General features: G+C 42.7%; 1 pseudogene across 1 annotated transcript; it reads left to right on the top strand.

Annotated features, from left to right (window-relative positions):
* Positions 1-473: 473 nt before the first annotated feature.
* Positions 474-7,521, top strand: LOC116270338 (annotated as a pseudogene). Its single transcript, XR_004178377.1, has 3 exons — positions 474-592; positions 964-1,297; positions 7,261-7,521. The product of XR_004178377.1 is annotated as an immunoglobulin kappa variable 2-29-like (transcript).
* The last annotated feature ends 6,257 nt before the right edge of the window (positions 7,522-13,778 follow it).

The raw sequence follows: 13,778 nt of genomic DNA, 5'->3' as shown, positions 1-13,778 counted from the left end.
TAATATTTGAGTTGAACGTTCTTGAACACTTACCCTGGAAACAGCAGATACCAGACAGTCCTCAAACTGGCTCCAGGCCGCTTTTTATTTGCAGGCTCTCAGTCCAGCAGTGCTTGTGGGGATGGGGTTGATTCCTTCTCTAGATTGACTGGGAGGGAATCAAGCAAGGTGGCATTGACCTCCTAGAGATGCATCCTGGACACACATTTCCACATGATCAGGGTTCTGGTGCTTTCTTAACAGTCATGCCCTACACTGTGCGTCCCTACAAAAGGTCCCAACTTTCCCCTTCAGATCCTTCTTCTCTTGATTGTGGACAAACTTGACTGAATCTCTCTCTGTTTTGTTCCAAGGGACAATTTATATCACATTGTTCACAGAAGAGACATTCCTCCTGCCCCATCAACCTTTTCCACGCCACTGCATCCACCAGGGGATTTGCATAGTGTCCCCTAGGGAGGACCTTCCCTCGTGAGTCTGAGATAAAAGCTCAGCTGTAACCTTGCCTTGACTGATCAGGACTCCTCAGGTCACCTTCTCACAATGAGGCTCCCTGCTCAGCTCCTGGGGCTGCTGGTGCTCTGGCTCCCTGGTAAGGACTGAAGAAGATGAGGGAGGAGAATTGGGTGGGAGGTGACCTCTGTGGGTTCCACAGCTTCACCTGTTTATTCCAATAATATGATAAAGTCACACAGTCTATGCTCCAGGGAATGGAATTCATGTTTGTCCTATGAATAATTAGGATTCACTTCCAGGGAAAGATGACCAGTGCTCTGATTCAGAACTTGAAAATGAAGAGTTCTCTGCTGGCTAGTAAATAATGGGTTTGTTTAGGAAAGTCTACTTTTCATGACAGGAAATCAAAACTTTAAAATGTAACTGTAAATTAATATCAGAAGAGAAATTATGAAAGTTGCTCATAATATACCTATATAAACTTGCACTACTCTGTTATTTTTTCAGGGACAAGTGGGGATATTGTGATGACCCAAACTCCACTCTCCCTGCCCGTCAGCCCTGGAGAGCCAGCCTCTATCTCCTGCAGATCTAGTCAGAGTCTCCTGCATAGTAATGGAAACACCTATTTGCATTGGTACCTGCAGAAGCCGGGCCAGTCTCCACAGCTCTTGATCTATGAGGTTTCCAACTGGGCCTCTGGAGTCCCTGACAGGTTCAGTGGCAGTGGGTCAGGCACTGATTTCACACTGAAAATCAGCCCGGGTGGGCTGAGGATGTTGGGGTTTATTGCAAGCAAAGGGGCATACAGCTTCCTCACACAGTGGAGGCATCCCTCGAGGCAAGAAACCTCCTGCTGGAGTTGACCCAGCTGCCCACGATGCCCGCTTGTCTTGGGAGCAGCTGAGCAGAGTCTCTGAGTCTGCAGAAGAGAAGGTTGTTGGAGGCGTCAGGGTGGCATTTCCTGCTGAGGATGCTGGTCAAAACAGGAGCCTGGGTGGCTCCGATCACATGTTAAAAGGCCCACCAGCTGCCACAGCCTGGGGAAGGCATTAGGAGGAGGAGAATTCATGGGGACCACGTGCCCTGGGAGCAACCGGCTATGATGAAGGGAGAGTGAATGAAAGCTCCCATCCTCACCCTCCCCATCTTGCCCACATTTGTCAAGTTCATGCACCTGTCAGAATAACCAGACCATGGATGCAGCTGAGTGACAACACAAGTAGAACACATATGGGAAATGACTAGCTCGGGGTTTATTTCATACGCGATGACACTTAGTCATATTGGGAAACTCATTGTCTCCCATCTCCCTAATTCCGCTCTCTGACTCACACTAAACCCTCCTCTCCAGTGTCTTACAGGAGAAAGCATTCTACACAAGCTGTGTGCAGGGGAGTATGGCTAAGGACACTCAGTAAAAATGTTTGATTTTGGATTATTCAAATAAACTTTGTAAACTCACAGCAGGTATGAAATCCTGATGTCAAAAGATGATTACTCTTAATTATTATTTGGCAAGTGGAAAGCGAGTTTTCACAATTCCAAAAGTGGCCTTTAAAAACAACTGCATAAACTCAAAGATAAAAAATAAAAAGTTTATTTCAAGAGCAAAGGAAACATTCAGAATTATGTTAGATTTTTATTTCTCTTCCAAATTCTAAAAGTTTTGAAAGTACGTAGGCTAAGTTCTATTTCAGAGTGGAAATTTATTAGTGTGTTTTCATAAGAAAAGGTTTCAAAGAAAACAGAAATGCATTCTTTTTTTCTTTGAGAGGGCGTCTTGCTCTGTCGCCCAGGCTGGGGTGTAGTGGCGCGATCTTGGCTCACTGCAAGCTCCGTCTCCCAGGTTCAAGCCATTCTCCCGCCTCAGCCTCGGGAATAGCTGGGACTACAGGCACCCCCCACCACGCCCGGCTAATTTTTTTTGTATTTTTAGTAGAGATGGGATTTCACTGCGTTAGCCAGGATGGTCTCGATCTCCTGACCTCATGATCTACCCACCTCGATCTCCCAAAGTGCTGGGATTACAGGCGTGAGCCACCATGCCCCGCCAGAAATGCATTCTTTTCACATGATTACATCAAAATGAATACCTAAAAATGAATCTGAATTCTATGTTTCAGTTGTCAATGCATGGAGCATCTATGCTTTTCATACATTTTATTAAACATAGTGTTCTAAATGATACTGAACCCCATAATGAGTCATGTGAGCTACATGTCATAACCTAATGTGATAGACACAAAATAATGACTGAATCAACAGAAGAAGATCCGCTTCAGGCTAAGGGTATACAGTACCCTTATCACTTGAGATAATTGTTTATTCCAAGATAGTGATTCCTTAGTAAGTGCAATTAGAATTCTGAAGTTCCATTTCTGTTAGGTTTAAAAACTGTATGGCAAAATTTTTATACCTATCAATCACACTGGAGTCCTCAAATGAAAAAAAAAAAGTGACACAATTATGTTTTTAAAAGTACTGATAAATGCATCATTAATCTTAAAAGTCATTATAAAGAATGTAGTTAAAGAACACAAAGTGTGATGGGGTGCAGTGGCTTGCGCCTGTAATCCAAGCACTTTGAGAGGCCGAGGCAGGTGAATCCGCTGAAGTCAAGAGTTTAGGACCAGCCTGGCCAACATGGTGAAACTCTTTCTCTACTAAAAGTACAAAAATTCACCAGGCGTGGTGGCATGCGCCTGTAATTTCAGCTACTCAGGAGGCTGAGGGAGGAGAATCACTTGAACATGGGAGGCGGAGGTTGCAGTGAGCTGAGATCATGCCACTTCACTCCAAACTGGTCAACAGAGTGAGACTCTATCAAAAAAAAAAAAAATTGTTAAGTAGTATGACCCAGAACTAAGCAATGCTGTCGTCATCTTTAGCCCTCATGTGATTGACAGCATCTAGTGATCTTGAATTTCTGCTTTGCCATGAGACACAAGATTAGTCCCAACCCATTCAAGGTGGTTAGATATATTTAACAAAGAAACAACTTATGTAATGCTGATGTAACAAATGGCTACGCTGTGAAAACAAATGGTGAAAGGTGAACTATCCCCTAAACCTGAGAGAAGATACAAAGAGAATCAAAACTGGCTGGTACAAAAAGCCTCTAGTTGCAGCTGACCAAGTGTGACAGGTTTCTCTGTCTGTGCCATGGCAGTGCAGAGACAGGCAGGTGGCCTTGGTGGTGTCATTGGTTCTTCTCCATGAAGTCACTCAGGTGGGCAGGAGGCACGACCACCCTCAGCCCAGAGCTTCCTCCTTCTTCACAGTCGCTGCCCCCACACTCATCCTCAGAAACATGAGTGGAACAGAGTGAATGGAAAGTTGTTTTATTCTAAAGATCAAAAATCTTGAACTTGTAAATAGAAATAAATGTTATTTTTACTCCAAGTACACATTTGAGAAATCTTCCATTGAGTGCACCTGATGATAAACCCACATTTTTTGTGTCTTTTAATCCGAAAATGTATTTATATGATTCTTGGAAATAATGTTTGAGTATAAAATTGTATTTTAGCAGCTTATTTCAAGTTGTTATTTACCATATGATAATTACTCCCAAAATGTCATCAATTTAAAAAATTATAATCTGTTGCTCTGTCCTCCACTTAAAGTAATTTCTCTATTTAACCTCATCAGATTCCTGTTAAGCTCTTAAACTCATCTTTTTTTAACTGATTTGATACATTAAGTCAATTTATTATTTATGATGAATTTATTTATGTAATTATTTTCAATATCACAAGTAGAAAAAGCCTATACACTGCTATGCCAAAAACCTGACTCTAGATGGCAAAGAAATCCCACAATACACAAAAGAAAACCAAGTTCTAACAAACCCTGGGAAAGGAAGAGGGCTAGTGTCCCATTAACAACTTGGAGCCCTTAAGGCAAGAATGAGGTGGAACATCTGGAACATCTGAGAGGAGACATCAGAGTGTGGAGTAGTGGGGAACCTGCTCTGTGCTCTGAGACTGAAAGCCCAGCCTTGCCTCTCACCGCTGCCTTGACTGTGTCCCCATCTGCTGTGAAGTGAGTGGTGTCTTCTAAATTCATTCTGAGCCCTAATGGCTGAAAAGTGTAAGACATGGAATGTGGGGATTATGTGCATCTTCCCAACACCAACCTGATGCTCAGGAAGGAGACTCTTGTTTTCTCTTAGGATTCTTTTACTAATGAAGATTTTGCCTCTATTGCACATTTCCCTTTCCTGATTGTCCCTCTCTATTGACAGAAGATGGCCTAGGGGATTCACTACTGAGTCTCAAGCTCTTACCCAAAGCCCTCAGTCTAGGGTTGCTCTTTTCTTTCACACTATTTTTGTTTGTTTGTTTTCTTGTAATCATCTTAGCAATAAAATATCACATTTTTATTCCTAGCTATTACAGATGTCATCTTAGTTAGTTGCAATGGTTGCCTTCTGAATAATAAATGGTCTTTCATAATGATGTTAAGACATCCAAATCCATGCGCTTCAGAAGTTGCAAGAAGCTCTGTTTAGCACGGTGCCAGTGAATCTCCCAGAGTGCTCCATGCAGCTGGCCCCACAGAGTCCCTCTGTGCTGTCATATCATCCACCGCCTTCTGTGAATGAGATAAGAATCCTGGTGGGTGCTCTTTGAGCCAGTTCCCACACAACTCCCATGAAAGTTGAGGACCACAGGCCCCTGAAGACAATCACAGTTAGCTAGACTCATAGCTCATGACTGTCCTCTGCAGACACAGGTTCTCCCCAGATGGCTAAGTGTAGTCATTGGCTGTGTCCTTCGTTGTGCATGACAACAGGAGACAGAGCAGGTCTGTAAGCAGCCCTGCAAGCCAGGTTTTGTGCAAGCCCTCCTGTGGGTCCTTCTTACCTAAACATAGGTGTGTGAACCAAAAATGAAACTCTACGCTCCCTAGCCAACTGCGTAAACTCCTCCTCTCATCCAAGAACACACCAAAATCCACCTGAAATACAATACCGTACGAGATGGGAATGGATGATCAGATATGCCCTAACTGATGCTCCTCCTTTAAAATTCAAGTACAACTGACCAACGTTTAATGTTAAAACCGAGATCTTGAGACTGACAAAGCAAACTCTTTGTAGCAATAAGATGCCAACATGATAGATACCAGGCCCCAGGGAAATCAAAGTATTTTCCCCAAGATATTTTTATTTAATGTATTTGAAAATGCCTCTGCTAAGTTGTTTCTTGTGGGGAAAATCTATGTTCTGTAGGGAATCCTGTGCCTTTTCAAGTCTCTTTCCTGACCCAAAGAGATTTAACTAGCAGTCTGGCACCTTTTAAGTCTGCTAAGAAACCATTACAGTCTATTCTTTCTGAAGCCTGCTATCTAGAGGCTTCATCTGCATGATGAAACCTTGGTTCCACAACCCTTTGTGTTAACTCAGTAACAGGACTGTATTCTGGAGGTTTTAAGAGAGAGAATTCAATATCCGGCTTCCCATCTTTCTCATGTTCCCACATTCATGGTTCCATGGCCCCTTCCTCCATCACTCCAGCACCTCTCTCTGTTGCCCCAGCTCCTCTCTGGATGTGACCCTTCTCCCTCCCTGTTATAAGGACACTTGTGATTGTGCTGGTCTCACCCAGATAATTCAGGATACTCTCCTGACCTCAAAATTCTTGACCATGTCTGTAAAGTTACATTTGGCATATTCATAAGTAATAATCATAGATTCCAGATATTAGGACAATGTTGTGTATAGGGGGTATATTATTCATTTCACCAACAACTCTCATTACCCCACGATGATCTTGCCCTAAGGTAGAATAAAAAATATCACAAGGCAGATTTAGGAGGCAGTGGACCTAGAGAAATCCTGAGACTCTAGGACTCTCTGATGTGTGAATGCCAAGTTCTGGTGGATTCTGATTCTCTGTTTTTAGTGGACTGGATGGTGTGTAGCAATTTGTGGAAGTCTTCTTTGATTTTGTGACCTAGAAAAAAATGAAACTCTGCTAAAAGCAAATCTAAGAAAGGTTGCCAAAGGGAATTTAAGTATTTCTTAAATTTTCTGAGTTTCCGTAGACATCAAAACATGAGAAGTGGAATAAGTGAAACCAAAGATGCCCTCCGGGGATTAGAAATTTTTCAGTGCCTTAGGTTGGATATCCCAGTGAGAAGGATGACAAATATTCCCATGGAAGCAGTATATTTACAAAGTGCAGGAAACGAGCAAGTGAGCAAGGGAAGAGAGGAGGGACAGTGAATGGTGTTTCAGCAAGGAGTCACCTCTGAGGATGACCAGAGGTCACTCCCACATAGAAACAGAAAAAAAAATGCCTCTGTTATTCCACCTGAGAGTTTAGGGGGCTGGGGTATGTGTTACCTCCCTTGTCATTACTTATTGATAGCTGTCCTAGGGGATGCTAATTCCAGGCCATGAGGTCCACCACATTTGCAGGCTGAGCTGCCTTCCCCAGGTTCAGAGAGAGCCATGAGGGGCAGAAAGGACCATAGAGAATCAGCTGAAGTAGAATGAATGGAAACGTCAAAGTGTAGTAACAATGACTGTCAAAGTTACGCAGAAAAAAAGTGCATTTGAATTCAGAGCTGTATCTCTCTGAATCTGGATATCTGGGTCCGGACATGCTGTTCAGTAGTCATTTCCCTGAAATCCAGTGCCCTGGAAAATCAGCAGGAGGTTTGTGCACAGGCTGCACTACCTTGATCTGGCCACTCCTAGTTGTGCATTTCTTTGATGCCTCAAGCACTAGTTCCTCTGCAGACAACTAATACTTCACAAGAGAAATACTCTCTGGAGTCCTTGGGCTTAAGTCCATTGATACTGATGTAGTTGGCTCCACTTCCCCTGCTGCTGAATCAGCGTGGTATCAGCAGAAACCAGGGAAAGCCCCTAAGCTCCTGATCTATGCTGCATCCAGTTTGCAAAGTGGGATTCCCTCTCGGTTCAGCGGCAGTGGATCTGGGACAGATTTCACTCTCACCATCAGCAGCCTGCAGCCTGAAGATTTTGCCACTTATTACTGTCAACAGCATTACAGTAACCCTCCCACAGTGTTAAAAGTCATAATATAAACCCCCAAGGAAGCAGATGTGTGAGCCTGGGCTGCTCCAGATGCTCCACCTGGTGCCTCCATTTGCTGAGAGCATTTCTCAAAGTCAGTCAGGTTTTGGAAGTCATTGGGAGGTTTTTGTAGGGGAGCCAGGGAGGCTCCTCTGAACCCTAAGCCTCTTTTGCCCTCATCCGCAGCAGAAAAGACGTTATAAAGCCTGTCCTGGCAGAATAAAGAAGAGAGATAAGTCCACCTGAGGAATCTATGTTATGGGATTATTAGAATTCATATAGAAAAAGAGAAGCTACTCTCAGTATTCCAAGGAGAAACTGTTCAAGTTGACTAAATTAGAGTCTAAACCACAGTCTTTCTGAAGCCTACAGTATGTCATTTATGAAGCAGGTACTAGAGACAGGAGATTCTCAGGTGCTCCTTCAGAAGCCAGCGTGCACCTGCCCTGGGTGGTATGTGCTGAGTACCGTGTGATGATCCTCACACATGTCTGGGAAGCCCAGGGCAGGGGTGCTGATGCTCTCAGCTGCCTGCAGCACATCTCCAGGTGACTCTCCAGTCCACATCTAACTGCATGTGTTTTACTTCAGGTGTCAGTGTACATGAATCCACCACTCTGACTTCCCAGTGTCATGGGAGGGCAACTCATTGACCAACTCTAAAGAAACAATAGATAGTAAAGGAGCTTTGGAAAATGTGCTTCCAGAAGTGATAGTAGTGATGGGAAATTGACAGCTGACAGGCCAGTTAGGTTACTCTTTCCACAAGGCTTAACATTTCTCCTGTTACAGATTGTCCCAGAATGCACTAGACTGTGCTTTTGAGTTTTACCAGCAGGTCTGAGTTCATAGCAAGAAAAGTTCATTAAGTCATAGATGAAGCAGAAAAATCAGGATATTGTATGAAACATATTATAACGCTGTGTGTGGTAGCTCATGCCTGTAATCCAGAGAACTTTGAGAGACTAAGGCAGGAGAATCGCATCATCCCAGGAGTTTGAGATTCGACTGGTGTTGGGAAGAGGCCCCCAAATCTGGCCATAAACAGTCCCCAAAACTGACCACAAAAAAATCTCTGCAGCACTGTGACATGCTCGTGATGGCTATGACGCCCACGCTGAAAGTTGTTGGTTTACCAGAATGAGGGCAAGGAACACCTGGCCCACCCAGGGTGGAAAACTACTTAAGGCATTCCTAAACCACAAACAATAGCATGAGCAGTCTGTGCCTTAAGGACGTGTTCCTGCTGCAGATAACTAGCCAGAGCCCATCCCTTTGTTTCCCATAAGGAATGCCTTTAGTTAATCTATAGTCTATAGAAACAATGCTTATCACCGGCTTGCTGTCAATAAATACATAGGTAAAACTCTGTGGCTCTCAGCTCTGAAGGCTGTCAGTCCCTTGATTCCCACTCCACACTCTATATTTCCGTGTGTGTGTCTTTAATTTCTCTGATGCCACTGGGTTAGGTTCTCCACTACTGAGCTGGTCTCAGAAAGTGGTGCCCACACGTGGGGCTTGAAACCAGGTTGAAGGGTTGCTAGAGTGATGGTTGGAGAAAGCATAACTATGCTGGAGGACACCTGAGTACTCTTAAGCAATCCCTGTGGTGAGTAAGAAGGGGAACTCGGAAGCATCAGGGTAACAATGGGACAAGTGTCAGCTCTGGTTTGTTCCACCTTGGAACCTTTTCACACTGATGATAAGGAAGAAGGAGAGTATAACAAAGTAACAGAAGAGCTGACAGAGCAGGTTTGTTTGCCAGCTAAATCTAAAGTGGCAAAAGAGGGAGAGGTTTATCCCTCCCTTTCTGCACCCCCTCATTAGTTTGAAGAAAAAGAGTAGCCTGACCCTCCAGATCCTTCTTTTCCGGAGGACACTGGGTGAAAAGTAGTTGCTCCAGTGACGGTTCAAGAGGCACCTTGAGCGATCACTCTCATTTCTATTCAGGCAGGAATCCAGCAAGGTAGACATGAGGGTGACACAGAGACTTCACAGTTCCCTGTTAGAATACATCCCTCAGATCAACAGGGAAGTGTTATAGCTACATTTGAGCCTTTTCCTTTTGAATTACTCGAAGAATTTAAACAAGCTGTTAATCAATATGGACCAGGTTCTCCTTTTGTAATGGGACTGTTACAGAATGTTGATGTCTCCAGCTGGATGATTCCTCCTGACTGGGATGCTCTTACCTGAGCTTGTCTATCTCCTGCTCAGTTCCTACAATTTAAAACTTGGTGGGCAGATGAAGCTTCCACTCAGGCTGCTTACAATGCCTGGCCCAACCGCAAATCAATATGACTGCAGAGCAACTTTTGGGGATCAGTGGCTGGGCTGGTTTAGATGCACAGGTGATTATGCAGGAAGATGACATAGAGCATCTTAGAGGAGTGTGCATTAGAGCTTGGGAAAAAAATCACTTCAGGAGGAGGACAATACCCTTCCTAATACCCTAATTCTCTTTGGCAAATGGACGTCACATGTGTTCCTTGTTTGGGAGACTAGCTTATGTACATGTATATTTGGGCACATTTTCTTCCTTTGTCTGGGCTACATACCAATCAGGAGAGTCTCCTGCCTGTGTTAAACATCACCTTTTGCTGTGCTTTGCAGTGATGGCCATTCCATCTTCTACTAAAACAGATAATGCCCCAGGGTATACCAGCCAAGCTCTAGCTACATTTTTCTCTATATGGAATATTAAACACATTACTCGTATCCGATATAATTCTCAAGTACAGGCCATAGTGGAAAGAATGTATCTCTCCCTGAAACAGCAGTTGCAGATGCAAACGGTGGGAAACAGGGACTGTTGGACACCCCATATGCAATTGAATCTAGCATTATTGACTTTAAATTTTTTGAGTCTGCCTAAAGGCCAGATGCTATCAGCAGCTGAACAGCATCTACATAAACCAGCTGCAAAGACAGAAGCAGAACAACTGGTTTGGTGGAGAGATCTGATAACAAAAAGTTGGGAAATAGGTAAAATAATAACATGGGGTACAGATTACACTTGTGTTTCTCCAGGACTGAATCAATAGCCAACTTGGATACCATCAAGACACCTGAAACTTTATCATGAGCCAGATGTCAAAGAAGAGATTCTGGGGGGAACCCGAGGACCCCCGATTTCAGCTATGTTGAGACTGACACTGAGGAGTCTCAGTGTCACGAGCAACACCCATCGAATACAACCACCCACTTGGGAACAGACCAAGAACCTGTCATAGGTGGTGGAAGAAAACCTGAGGAAAGTGGGACAACCAGTCACAATGAGTAATTTAACGATAGCTGTGATAGCAGGAATCACCATTGCGGTGAGTATTACTTCAGCAAGGGCTGACACAGAGAACGACTATACTTATTGGACATATTTCCCTATTCCACCACTTCTATGGCCTGTAATTTGGCTGGACCTCCCACTGGAGGTATACACTAATGACAGCTCTTGGGTGCTTGGTTCTGCAGATAAAAGAGGCCCATCTCACCCACATGAGGATGGAACTGTTATGAATATTTCTTTAGGATTAGAACATCCACGTATCTGTTTGGGAAAGGCCACTAGTTGCCTACCCCCTCAATATCAATCTTGGCTGACGATAATGCCTGGATGTAATCACTCTATGACACACTTATACATGCTTTCTGGTCTCAGTATTTACCATAAGAAATCTGCTCCTATAATTGAGGCATACTGCCTTGAAAAACCTGTTTGTAAACAGTATTGGACCTGGTCAGAAAAAATGAACGTACTTCTTTAGGAAGGTTGCATTGCAGAACAGGCAGAGGTGTGGTGCAAGAATTCCTATGGAATCATTGTTGATTGATTCCCCCAAGGGGATGTTTAGCTTGAATTGCAGCTCTCAGTCTGCATGCCATGGCCACACCACGTTCAGATGGTCTGAACGAAACAGTCAGATGGTAGAAATGATAAGAAGTATGGCAAGAGTTGCTATTATCTGGAAACATGGCGGTACAGTGGTACCTCAACCTCAAATGACATGGCCTGCTGTAGGAGCTAAAAATAAGGATTGGAGGAAACTATTAATGGCTCTTTATAAGATCAAGATTTAGGAAGGAAAATATACTATGCCATCACAATATAATCCTAATTACATTTTTTTGTTGAAAACAATACAATTTGGATACAAAGTTGTGTTTGTCCTCCTTTTCTGTTGGTAATGGGCAATCTAAAGTTGGACATCCCTAATTATCATGGAACTTGCTAGGAATGTAGATTGTTCTCTTGTGTAAACTCTTCCTTGTTTAATACTAATCATTCTATCCTAGTAGTGAGAGCTCAAGAAAGAGTATGGGTACTGGTGAAGTTTTCCCGTCATTGGGAAGTGTCTCCCTCTGTACATATTATTACAGAAATTCTTCATAAAATTTTGAGATGCTCTCAGCATTTCATTGCTACTTTAATCTTGGTTATTATTGGACAGATTGCTGTTACAGCTACTGCTGCGGCAGCTGGAGTCGCATGACATTCATCAGTGTAAACAGCAGATTTTGTAAATAAATGGCAGACCAAAGAATTCTACTCTGCTCTGGAACTCTCAATCTAAAATAGACCAAAAGATAGTTTATCAAATCAATGATCTCCAACAAACTGTAATGTGGCTAGGAGATCAAGTAGCTAGTTTGGAATATAGAATGCAGCTAAAATGGAACTGGAATACTTCTGACTTTTGTATCACTCCTCATCCTTATAATGAATCAGACATGAACGGGAAAGAATAAAAAAGCATCTAGAAGGACACTTTAGAAACATGTCTTTGGATATTGCAAAATTAAAACAACAAATATTTAAAGAATCCCAAACACATGACTTTAATGCCAGGAACCGGAGTGCTTGAAGGAGCTGCATATGGATTAGCAGCTATTAACCCATTAAAATGGATAAAAACACTTGGAGTCTCTGTGATTTCAGTGATGATTGTGCTTTTAGTCAGTGGTGTTTGTCTTTGTATAGTTGGCGATGCAGATCCCGACTCCTGAGAAAAATAGTTTACCATGATAAAGCCCCTTTTGCTTTTATTATCTTGCAAAAATGCAAAAGGGGACATGTTGGGAACAGGCGCCCAAATCTGGCCATAAACCGGCCCCCAAACTGGCCATAAAAAAAATCCCTGCAGCACTGTGACAGGCTTGTGATGGCTATGAGGTCCATGCTGAAGGTTGTTGGTTTACCAGAATGAGGACAAGGAACACCTGTCCCACCCAGGGTGGAAAACGCCTAAGGTGTTCCTAAACCACAAACAATACCATGAGCCATCTATGCTTAAGGACATGTTCCTGCTGCAGATAACTAGACAGAGCCCATCCCTTTGTTTCCTGTAAGGAATGCTTTTAGTTAATCTATAGTCTATAAAAACAATGTTTATCACTGGCTTGCTGTCAATATATATGAGGGTAAAACTCTGTTTGTGGCTCTGAGTTCTGAAGGCTGTCAGCCCCCTGATTTGCACTCCGCACTCTATATTTCTGTGTGTATGTCATTAATTCCTCTAGCAACACTGGGTTAGGGTCTCCACGACTGAGTTGGTCTCAGCAGACTGGGCAACATAGGAAGACTGTATCCACACGCATGAAAAACATAGATAGATGAGAGGTAGATAGATAGATAGACAGATAGATATATAGATAGATAGATAGATAGATAGATAGATAGATAGATAGATAGACAGACAGATAGATGGATAGATAGATAGATAGATAGATAGATAGATAGATAGATAGATAGATATAACAACCATTTGACAATCAAATAAGCCTTCTTTGACAAACAGGAAGACAATAAGAGAAAATCCTAAACATCGATATAGTATTTCTCCCCTTAATATGAAAGTCCTTTACTTCTTAAAATTACCCAGAACCCAGCAGCACCTCAGCATCCCTGAGAGGGTGTTTTGCATGACACGTAGCAGGCCCACCTCAAATTTCCTGACAGACAATCTTCATTTTAACATGATAACAGGTGGTTATCTGTTATCTTTATCTGTTATAAAGTTTAACAAGCTATGTTTTAGGTGACATTTTAGCTAAAGAGATTTATGTTTTTCTCAATAAGGATGTTCAAGAAAATTTCATAGGAAGGTTACATGTTGAAAACACACCCAGCTTTACTTTCAAATTGATGCAACATTGCATTTGAAAACACTTTGACGATTTCAAAGGTTGAAAAATCATAATTATATATCCATGGAATTATCAAATAACTAGATGTTTAAATAGAGTAAACATTTTTTGAAAGTTTAGTGAT

Source organism: Papio anubis, chromosome 14, assembly GCF_008728515.1.
Source record: "Papio anubis isolate 15944 chromosome 14, Panubis1.0, whole genome shotgun sequence".
Classification (NCBI taxonomy): Eukaryota; Metazoa; Chordata; class Mammalia; order Primates; family Cercopithecidae; genus Papio; species Papio anubis.
Note: the sequence above shows the minus strand (reverse complement) of the source record. Positions and strands in the feature narration are given on the sequence as shown.